Consider the following 12,059-nt stretch of genomic DNA (forward strand, 5'->3'; position numbering starts at 1 on the left):
CCCCTATTTTTTTAGTGACATAGTCGAATAGTCTCACTCCCACTGGGAAATCTGCATTGTTGCTTGAATGTGAGTTAATTAAACACATTTTCCAGACCGGCGAAAGAGTATACAACAGCCAATTTTAACAGCCTGTCACGTGATTTTAGTCTGAATGTCAACATGAAGAGGCTAGTCCATTTTACGCAGGAGTAATTGGGAGTAGAATATGTGAGGGATAGTATCAACAGAGATGTGTATAGTGAAAAGTAATATCTATCCTTCATTTACATCTCTGAGCATTTCTGTTTTAGTATATTGGTTTGAAAATGTTGAACTTGCATGATTTGCAATGTGTTTTTTTAATGGGACTCCCCTATTGATCGAATCCCGGGTTTGAACGAGAACGGCACACCACGTGATTCGTTTGAATACAATGCTGATGGCAAACATGCCGTGTTACTGCAGTACTGCACTGACGGGATGACTTACTGGTACTGCATGCTACAACTTCGCTTGTGATGTTGCTTGTTAGCCATGGATTACATGAATCTTGATTACCAGTCAAATGTTGCTCATTTGACGTTGGTAATCTTTATTTGGAACTGAGTAACTTCCTGGTACTTCGTACTATGATAAAAATCAGTCAACATACATCAAGTTCTCTCAATCGTAGTATTCCATGTGATGTACACCTAATATGCCAAAAATGTTGCTGAACGATTTGAACTGAATAAAAATAGACGAAAATTTGTTTACAAAATAAAAATACTTCGGTTGCCAATGAAAACCGGTAAAAAACAAGCAATATGTTTTCGGCTGTTATCATGGAAGGGACATGAACGTGAAGCTAACGTCTGTTTATAACTAAAACCGGGCACCTTATACGAGGTTCGCAAAATAACATGGCAGTCATTAGAAGTCACTTTATTTTATTGTTAGGACGTATTCAGCCGTTAAATGTATTATTTCCAACCGTTTTGCGATAGTATTTTCTAGATTGGAGGCAGCATTTACATTTTATTCAAAGTTCAAAGCTGCGTTGGGATTCCGTTGACAGTGGTAACAATGTCGGCGCCGGTGATCTCTTACCAGTGCGCAACGTAGCCACAATAAAAGGCATGATCATTTGGGCATTGCTATTACAAGACTTTGGCTTTTGCCATGGTAGCGGTGGGTCAGGATTGTTTTTCCAATTAGTGATGGTACGACCTGCCTGTCAAGTATGAACCGTGACAAAATCAGCCAAGCCAAAAAAAAATCACAGAAGAGTTAAAAAGCCATTCCTGCTGAACAGTTACTCTAACTTCGGGGTCAACTTTCTCATTAATGAAAACAGATATCAAAAATTCAAATAGTAACTTTTTGCCCACACTCAAGCCGAGTACAATGAGCTATGTCTGAGGTGTTGTATCACAGGGAGTTGGACAAACTTATGTATTTTAATAAATTATTGAATAATAAAATGTTATATAACTTTTCTTTTACCCCCCTCCCCTTCCTGGTATCTATTTCAAGTATTTTTGTCAGGTTCAAATCGTTCACCAGCATTTTTGGCATGTTAGATGTACATCACATAGAATACTAGGATTGGGAGAACTTAATGTTTGTTGACCACCTGGAATCTGAGTTTTATAAATCTTGAAGGGCTCTCGGAAGATCCACCCGCTGCCTGGACCCGCAGTAAAATCTCCGATTAATATGGAGCCGCAACCATCAACATCGATATACCATGAGGTTTCTGTTGGCGACGTTGCGGCGTTACTCAGTTCCAAATAAAGATTACCAACGCCAAATTAGCAAAATTTAACCGGTAACCAAGACTCAGTCCATCCACGACAAGCAAGCAACATCACAAACGAGGTTGTAGTGTGCAGCTCACCAGTCAGCGACGACCGATTTCAACGAAAGTCATTCCGTCAGTGGAGTACTGCAGTTGCACGGCATGTTTGCCAATGCACAGATCTGTGGAGGAACTTTTAACTTCAACATCAACCGTGTATCGTAGTCGCCCAGTTTAAGTTCTGGTTCTGTCGTGGTCCCAACTAAAGGGCGACAGTCGTCGTGTCGCGTCCTGTTCGATATGGGACTCATAGCGACGTATACAACGCGTGTAAAATACATTGTTTATTTACATGAAATTCGAACACGCGCTGCGCTACGACCACCGCGCTTAAACATCCACGAGTTATTTATTCGGACAATGACTTAAATTAGACGTCTGATTATTTTATTTTCACACGTACAGCGACACGCGTTCTACACTGACAAGCGTTGCTAGGTCGCAGCACTGTCTTGGAGCATATTAATGGGCAATTGGGTTCCCCGATCTAAATTTCTATCCCGGTTTGTTGCACGTTCTTTTTTTAATATGAAATAATCAAATATGGGACATGTGTATAATAACAGAACCCCACACCCTCCCCGTGGCTTCGCTCGTGAAAGTACGGCAGCAGGATACACCGCATCACTCGTGAAAATAACTTCCATACGCAATGAAAGCCACGGGGAGGGTATCTGTCATAATACTTCATTATCACTGAAAACATTTTTCCCCTGAAATAAATTCCAGTGAATATGCCATTTCCCTCATACTCCATTGAGACACAGCGCAGTGAAAATTGGATTCACATGTAATGCTTGAAAACATGTCAGAAAAAATAAATTAAGTGAAATTCTACGTGACTTCATAATAGTTGGAAATGAACACATTACACCCGACCCTACCACTCTATATACAATGTAAACTACACCCCAAAACATCCTTTCACCCACAGTTACTACCGTGTTTCACCAGTGTATTCTATTTGACGTCAGGAGAAATTGAAATAAACAAATTAATTATAATTTCAGCCTCTAGTTGACCACTGATTAAATAAACTACCTCGTCTTTATGTCAACTTGCAGTTATTCGTTGCCTACACCAGTGACTTCAAAATATATGTTTCAATCCCAGGAATTTCACTCGCTGTTAATTGCATGGGAGTGGCAGTCTTTAATGAATTTCTATTGTCATGTCAATTTCTTGCGATTACTCGAACATTAAGCTGTAACCACATACCGCCTAGGTGCTGTAATTAAATCCTGGTGTAAGCACCATATGAACTATGAACAATGCATGTGAAGCCAGCTGTGGGGTATATTCAATCCTATAGATTTCTCATTGTTTGGTAACTATTTGCTGCAAATGCAACAAAAATCAATATAAAAAATATTACCCACACAGTATTCTACAGGTTACTTGTTTTAGTATAGTATTCAAGTTGCTAGTTGTTTAGTTGACGAAGGCTTTCATATATAGTCAGTTGTATTCATGATTGCAATACCACGACCTTTGTCGAATGGTTTTATTACAATTGTGTTATCATGATGTAATCTATTTATTGCTGTTCTTTCGGCAGAATTCATGTTTTGTTTGGGTTTATTGGTAGTAATTTTGGATATCTCTACTTTAGTTGCCTCAATGTAATTTTCGAGGCTACTGTGTATGCGAGTCTGGTGGGTTCCATGTTGATTTCATTTTGAAAGGATGTTGTTGAGATTGTTTATTGTGCATTAAATATTTGATATGCATTCTCCTAGATAGCATAGACATGTCTCTGAGCAAAGTGTGATAGGTTGGCTTTGGTGGGGTTGGTATAAATTTGAGTCCGTTGCCAAGGGCAATGACTTCTATTGGGGTTAGAATTGTACTCGAAAAATTCCGAATAACATTTGAGACCAACTAAGCTTGATCAGCCAACCGTTTATTTTTTGGCCAGTTTTGCATTGTATTTCTTTATTCGTTTGCATCTTGCAATGTGTTTTATTACGTGAGAAGTGTCTATTGCGTTTTGTGTTATTGATTGTATGGACAGAGTCCATAGTAATAACGGTAGTTCTCGTTTGGGAGGATGTGGTGGCCCTGAAAAGAGCCGTTTGGTTTGTGTGCCGAAGTACTGGTTTATTTAAGGCTAGAAATGCGTTTCCTGCTCTTTCAGGGGTATGGCACTCTTTTCCTCGGTAGTTTGAGGAATTGCCTTAGTTTTTCAACAGCCAGAGCTTGATGTTCTTTTCCTGCCAGGCGTTTGATATCCACAAACGCTTCCTTCTCCCCCTTTACCAGAATGGACCGTCTGGAATTTTTTCAGGTGGGTCGGTAAATAAATATCAAGTAGTTTAGTGTACTGTTCAGAAGCGTGGTTTGGAAGAGAGAAAACATCCAGGAGGTTGACTGATAGCAAAACCATTTCATGATGTTAAAGAGGGCTATTATACAAGTCATCTACTTTACTTAAAGTACAAAAATTGCAACAACTGTTTAGTGTAAAAAAAAATAGAGACAAGTTCTGCTGACAAAAAAATTCCATATCAGATAGGGGAAACAAAGTAGGCTTCATTTCAATGGATTACGTAACGCCGATGAGATATTCATACAGTTATATAAACATGGCGATCGCCATTGGGTGGGTACCTTTCCTCAAACCTTTAACAAAATACTTTGTGTGACGAAGTTTGAAATGGACCGTGCTAAGTTAGACGACCCGGTTGAAATGGCCTTAACATTTTGCTACACAACGGCGATTCGCAGTGTTTTTTGAATTGTCTCTCGGCGTTGGCCAAACGACCAAAAACCAACATCTAATTTAGTCACGTGTGTTTTTATGCGTCTCCGAAACAACTGTTATTATACTGTAAATATTGCACATACAGAGTTTCATGTACAGATTTGAAAAAATAAATTTGTTTTGCTTCGATTGTTACGTCATTTTTGTTTTGTCTGAAAAACGCGTTTCTGTCTGTAAGTTACGCACCAAATTAACCACTCGAATAAGCAATATAGTCGAACAAATTTGGTTATTTGAATTAGAAAATTATTCATTTCTTATCATAGACACATCTTCCAAATTATACATACGTCAGTGTTTGACTTATTTGATACACCCACGTTAGATGTTAGACGACCTACATATCACGTAGATGTACAAATTGCGTTCTCGTTCACATAAATTACACTACCGTGCATGTACAACAACCTCAATAGAGTCACGGGACATTGTAAGCGCTTCTGAATTTCATTTCTTGACGTCGAAAGGAGCGCGCACGTTGATGGAAACAGCGCCACCTATTAAACATATCTTTTGTAGTGAAATGCATTGTTTCTATCGTGCTACTACTGTAAACCCCGGGGGCAGTTGATACATAGCTGGGTAGGGAGGAGAGGGGAATTGAGTCCCATACGACGATAACAACGCACGCTAAAGACTCTTGGGTAGATGCTTGGCTCGAAGTAGTAAGGCCAAATATCTAACTTAAACAAATTGTGGTAGTACTTGGTGTAATATGTATATGTAAACTAATTGATATGCACTAATTATCCAATACTACCATAATTTTTGGTCTGAGAGTTAGATTTGCACATATACATACAAATACACACAGTGTCACGGTATTTTAATAACTGCAAAATAAAATCCAGTGCATGTTCAAAAAACGAGTCAGCAGGAGATGTATAAAATGGAAATTTGTTTAAATAAAACCACATAGAGATGATCAAATCTGACTGAAATCATTTTAGACAATTGCATGGGCAAAGTGACCCTGAACAAAGCTAATATCACATAAAGTTCAGAAATGTGGAAACTAAGGGTTGAGTAGTTCGCCATTTTGTTGAAATCGGTCATGTGGTGAAGACCATAGACAAAATCATGACACACACTTACGGAATTTGACACATAAAAATCATCAAGTAGAGGCTTAGCCTCAGGATGGGAATAAAATTGACCTTATGCCCAGTGGGCTCTGGTATGTTGCCAATTATCTTGTACCGTGATCTTTGAGGTTCACCTGACAAAACTGGATTTCAATAGAAGGCGCCCTCTGGAAACCAAGATGCAACCATCTTTTCCCTCTTGCAACGATTTAATGTACAACATACAAATTGACAGTAATGAAACAGAAAATGATTTATCAATCTGAGAAAAAACCATTTACAATTATCGCTGCTTTAAAATATTCAAACCAGGGTAATACAAAAACACCGATTAAACACCAGTACAAAAAGTTTTTATTAACAACTATTACAAAGAATAAATCTAGCAACATCATGTCTGATATACATGTATTTCATCTAGAATTACAACACCTCAACACTATGAGAGTATTACCTCTATTGTATTCATTGTGTGGTAGGTGAAAAGTACAATCGGGAAAAGAACAAATAATACAAAATAACTGCATTTTTAATCATAATTTTGCAGCAATATTTTTGTGTATTTTTTTTATAATTTATTTTCAAATTTGGGACCAAATGGAAATCACTTCCCGATGGATATACATCTCGCTCAAGAAATACGAAAAACATTTTTTGTTAAAGGTGACAAAAGTTGACTTAACCTTCAAATGGTTAATTGTACTATAACAGGACAAATATTATGAACAAAACAAATTACATCTGTGTCTGAGTGAACCAGACTGACTATGTTGCATTTGTCACCCATATTCCTCACAATACAAAGTGAGAACAGCATCAAAAAATGGCCTGAACCAGAGATCATGTAAACCACACCCCTCTCCCAGGTGCTGTATTTAATTAAATCAAATTAGTCACCACACAAAATTTAAATCATACATCTTAGACAAGTACACATTTGGTTCCAAGAATTACATTGAAGTAAGTAGCATTCTTAAAGTAACATTGAATAGTCACGAAAGCAATGATCCAATTGGAATGATACATGATGAAAAAATACACTCGCATATTTGCATAATTGTGCACTAAGCATGTATATACAGCAGAATATTATAATTAGTTCACTGTCTAGACAAATAAGTGAAGAATACATAATTAAGATATTAATTTAAAGTATTAAAAATACAGTAAAATAAAGTTAGGAGTTAAATATGACATTACTAATGAATACTACATGTATAATGAACCACTAAATACTATGAGGTTATTACGATATAATGCAAAGTACACACTCGTGCAATCCCATACTGCCGGAGTGTATACTTTTGCAGTATTCTCATGATAACCCTATAAGTATACATCTTTGTGCTGATTGTAGTAATCATTTTTAAAAACAGGATTGTTAAGACTGTGTTGAAAAAATATTCTATTTTTATCTTGTGCAAAAGCACTTCTGCATTCCAATGTAAACAAAAGAAAGCATTTAAGTATGACGTCATTGAATGTGTTAATTGTTGGTAACAAAGTTTACCCCAAATAAGAGAAGATTTGAATGTTTGAATAAGTGCAGATATGTTTTAGAATAAATGCAGATGCAACTTTTTCATGGAATGGTAAATTTTATTGTTAATTAAGTTTATTTTAGTTGTCTGTGCTAAATCATGTACAGTGTATAATAATGATTATCATGTTATATAATACGTAAATTTCCTTAAAAAAGGAAAACTGTTTGTTCTAACATAATAAATATTTGGTGCAAAAATATATCTTTGAAAGGAAGAAATTACAAAACTGACAGTAACTAACAATTTGATTTTTATCTGCTCTAAATGCAAGACAGAGGGAAATAAGGTTATAATTTATTGACCATGATTTTAAAGTTTAAGAACCCAAAAAATATATTTATTAAACGGACAAGTTATTGCTATTTATTTATAATATAATTCCTATCACATGACATTTATATATTTATTGACCATTTTTTAATAGCTTCATAAGAACTATATTCAATTTATATTTTACTAAGTTATTAAAACAGATATGAGTTTGTTTAAACATTGCAGTGCAGTTCATTCAAATCGTACAGCACAGGGAAGTAAAAACATCCAGTTAATAGAAACTGTTATAGTATTCCAGTCTATTTATAAATAAGATTTCAGTTTACACAATGTTTGGTACAATAGAAACTGTTATAGTACTCCAGTCTATTTATAAATAAGATTTCAGTTTACACAATGTTTGGTCCAAGCAGTGCAATTTCACAGAGGAGTCACAGAGGTTTTATTTAAGCCCCTTAAGTTGTCAACATGTAAAAACGTCTGGCAACAACAAACAAACCACTTAAAGATACAATACATATACATGTATATATACATATATTATATACACATTAAAAAATGTAACTTAATAATGCTGTTTTTGAGTAGAGAATTGCCAAAAAAAACTCAGAATCATCATCAACACTACAAACATATTCCTAATACCATCAAGTCTTGTCAGGTTTCAAACAAGGGCGCCCTCAATTTCTGAGTAACGCAGCACTACTGACTACAGCCAAGCAAGTTTACCCAAGTAACTACATATACATGTGTATGTGTTTTCCAAGTTCAGCAAGACCTCTAAAACACTGAACAACAATGCCTAGTAAATGCAATGATGGTAAAGTATTGCATGTAAATTTGATTGAAAAAAGCTATTAAGCATTTAACCTGGCAATCAATGAATGGGGTATTTTTACCTTCCATAATTCATATTTGACTGGGTCACAGTACATTTTGGGCTACTAAGACCAAGCATTGTTGCTTTAGGTTTTTTTGAGAGGTATTGTAAATCTAAGAAAATACATACCATAGGCTAGCATAGCATATACACATGAATCTACAAACTACATGAAAAGATCTGCCATCTTGCAAATATAATATTGCTTTTCAATTAAAATAGCGATCATCAACGCAGACTTCCATAATGTACAAAATATCACTTCAGCACCAATCCTTAGTTCATTAGCGTCCATCAACATTCGTCATGCACCGATAAAAACATTTCTGAGCTTTCCAAATCCAATCTGCAAATGGGAAAGATAAAATAGAAAGATAATTAGAAGATGATTACATCTCCTAGGAAACAAGAGACAGCTGAACAAACTGCATCAGTATAAATGATTTTATGCTCAACTTGGCCTAATTTGTGTCTTCACCCCTACGGGTAATGGTATTGGATGTGGATATGGATCTCAGCAATTGAATTAATTCAGCACAGGTATTAGGATGCAACGAAACATGATGTGCAATAGTTTAATACTGTCATTTTGTTTATGATTGGAAACATTGAATTTGAAGAGACATCATGAAGAATTTAGTAGTAATCTGTAAATGTGGTTATAACAAGCAGCCTGTTGTCTGATGTAGGTTCACCATATAGTTGTACAAATATTTACTAAAATTAAAGAAAGAAAGAAATTGAAGAAAGAGTGAAAAATCTGTGAGTGGCTCACCCAAGGCATCTACATATGAAATATCATAGCATTTTGGCTAGACATTTTAAAGAATAGGTCAATCAAAAATAGGGTTATTTACAGAAAATATTCTACAAAATTATAGATTTGAAGATGATGGGTTAACTCAAGGTACATATATACTAAGTATAAAAGCAAATGGACTTGCTGCTTCAAGAAGAAAATATATTGTTGAAGCAGACAGACAATAATCAGTAATATGAACAGCTCCCACGCTGCCGACTGTAAACAGCAGAGATAACAATTGCAAACCTTATTGAATGATTAGTCACAAAATAAAAACACTGTTTGGAACTTCCCGAGGAATAAAATAATACTGAAAAAGTATTAATTATTCACTGGGTTTTAATTTTTCTTATTTCACTGACTTGAAAATGCGATAAATTAAAACCCAGTGAATATCTAAAATTGAGTATTAATACATTATCTAAATGATAAAACCGTGAATTTAAAACGCACTGAATATGCCTGAAATGGTAAATCAGTGAAATTTAAACCCAGTGAAAATTATTATTATATCATAACAGCAAATAGAAAATACTTTCCTTAAAGCGGAGGAGTCGTCACCTGTGCATGCATGCGTCAGATGGCCATAGCGTGTCTTTGTTTACAAACAAGCGTCTACCCATGAGCCTTTGCACTTTTAGCGTGTGTTGTTATTGTCGATTGGGACTCGCGTGCACAGGTGATGACCCTCCCGTTTTAACCAATTTTAAACTTTGCAAATCATAAAATTTATCAGATACGTGTAGAAAATTATAAATGTGGCACTGTAATGCTTCATGCAACTGTCAGCACTCTGTTTCTCTGATTTTTAATTTACAATTCTTATTTTTAGATGATAACCATTTAAAAACAATAATGAATTCATGGTATGAAACTAAACAAAGCAAAATCCTGATTAATCCTTTCTTTTCCCACAATGCACACAAATTCAGATCATCAAATATATCACCATAGCAGTTTCTATACACAAATAAAGCTCTATGAATGCTCCCAGAATGAAACATTAATGGTGTATTCAAAACTTTAGAGGGCTGTAAAATGTAGTTTTAATACTGTAATATTATTAATTATTCTGTTTATTTCCCCATGACAGCTGAATTTGTCAGAAACCAAAAAATATACCGAGTTAATCCTAGTATAATCTATTATACATCTGTCACTTACAGCGTGCCGTAATTTTCATCCTACCATATTTGGAAATGCAAATTCTAAATATGGAATGACTGGGAGCGTAAGCATCCTCTAATAATAACAAAAACAAACATGGCTGCCATCAGAGTTTGGCCGGACTCCACACAAAGAAGTTCACTGATTCTGTTCTAAACATTTTAGATTTCGGCATTCCCATGGTGTATCCTTGAAAGGAAAAGATGTGTAAGCCACGCATCGATCTCCACACATACTCCAGCTGTACTGTCTTCTTGCATACTTAAAGGTATCCTCGTAATAACCTCATAATATTTCATTCACAAACCGGTCAATTTAAATCCTTAGTGAATATTCCTTCAAAATCATATCCACTAAAATTGAATCCAGTGAATATTTCTTGTTGAAATACATGTACTCTCAGTGAAGGCATTTCCCTCTTTTTTTTTTAATATTTATAAAATTCAATGGCAGTTAAATCCAGCCAGGCAATTCACGAGCACAGTATACAACGACCTTTAAAAATGTTCTAATGTTATACAGTCAACCAATATAAACATCTCAATTCAGTTTGAATGTGGAATTTATAAATATTTATAAAGATGAAGAGAATTCCTTTGTTGTGCTGAGAGTACAGCAATATACAATTTTATTGAGCTCAATTCAGGTGTTAGAAAAATTTTAACCTGTCACCTTTCACATCAGTGCAAATGACATGCCAGCTAAAATCTGTGACGCAAAAATGGAACTGACATTTAATTGTTGAAATATTACAAACAATTTTGAAATTCCAATGAACAAAATATTAAAAATGTATTTTTGCATTGAACTAGCATTGAGACGCTGTTAATGGATCACGCCACCAAAAAAATCAATGTTTTTTAAGTGGGTGTATATTGGAATAGAATACAATGTATACGCCAGATGCATGAAATATATCCAAGATTAGATCGCTTGGGAAAAAAAAAGGAATGTTTGCCCTAAAGGAAGAAAAAGGCTTAATATGACTGCTGCCAAAGAGAGTGATAATGAATGAATATGGAGATGATTTTTAACGAGAGAGGACATGAGGAAAGTATCATACTGAGATCTTTTGTTATATTATATGAAAATGAAGAGATGATGATCACCAAATCTCCATGGCAACTACATCACTGTTGAACTATCATCACCCAAATTGGCTTCATCAGTGTGGAATTGAGGAGAGTTTCGGTTCACATAAAATCCGAACAGGAAGAGCAAAAACAGGCACTAATTGAAGTTTCACAATTTTTTTTTTTTGGTAATGCCATTGCCGCCTGCACGGCTCTCAAAGGATTTGATAGTAAATGATAACGAAAGAAGTTGCCAATTTTGATCTTATTTACTGAACTGCATGTACATTCAAGCATGATGAAACATTTACGTGGATGTAACTTAATGTCCTCGCCAGCTCATGTACGAACAATGAGATAAATGCATCGGCATGCCTCAGGCACCAAAGTCGCTCCAAAATCACATCAGCACTACTTTGCATGCGTATCGTAAATTCAAAACAGGATTAAAGCAAGCTATGCACTGTTTATCTGCCACAAGATTTTATTTGAGAACACTGCCTCAACTGATTACCCCATATATATATATATATATATATATATATATATATATATATATATATATATATATATATATATATATATATATATATATATATATATATATATATATATATAATCCAGTCATTATAGCTACCACTTCATCAAT

At 35.1% G+C, this 12,059-nt stretch overlaps 1 protein-coding gene across 1 annotated transcript in view; it reads right to left on the reverse strand.

Moving 5' to 3' along the window:
- Window positions 1–5,395: 5,395 nt before the first annotated feature.
- LOC100372692 (trophoblast glycoprotein-like) overlaps window positions 5,396–12,059 on the reverse strand; it is a 69,837-nt gene continuing 63,173 nt past the window's right edge. The window contains exon 2 of the mRNA XM_078013557.2: window positions 5,396–8,714. The gene's annotated coding sequence lies outside the window, so the exon portion shown is untranslated. The remainder of the gene's footprint in view (window positions 8,715–12,059) is intronic.

The sequence above is a fragment of the Saccoglossus kowalevskii genome, chromosome 11 (assembly GCF_978046115.1).
Source record: "Saccoglossus kowalevskii chromosome 11, keSacKowa6.1, whole genome shotgun sequence".
NCBI classification, from domain to species: domain Eukaryota; kingdom Metazoa; phylum Hemichordata; class Enteropneusta; family Harrimaniidae; genus Saccoglossus; species Saccoglossus kowalevskii.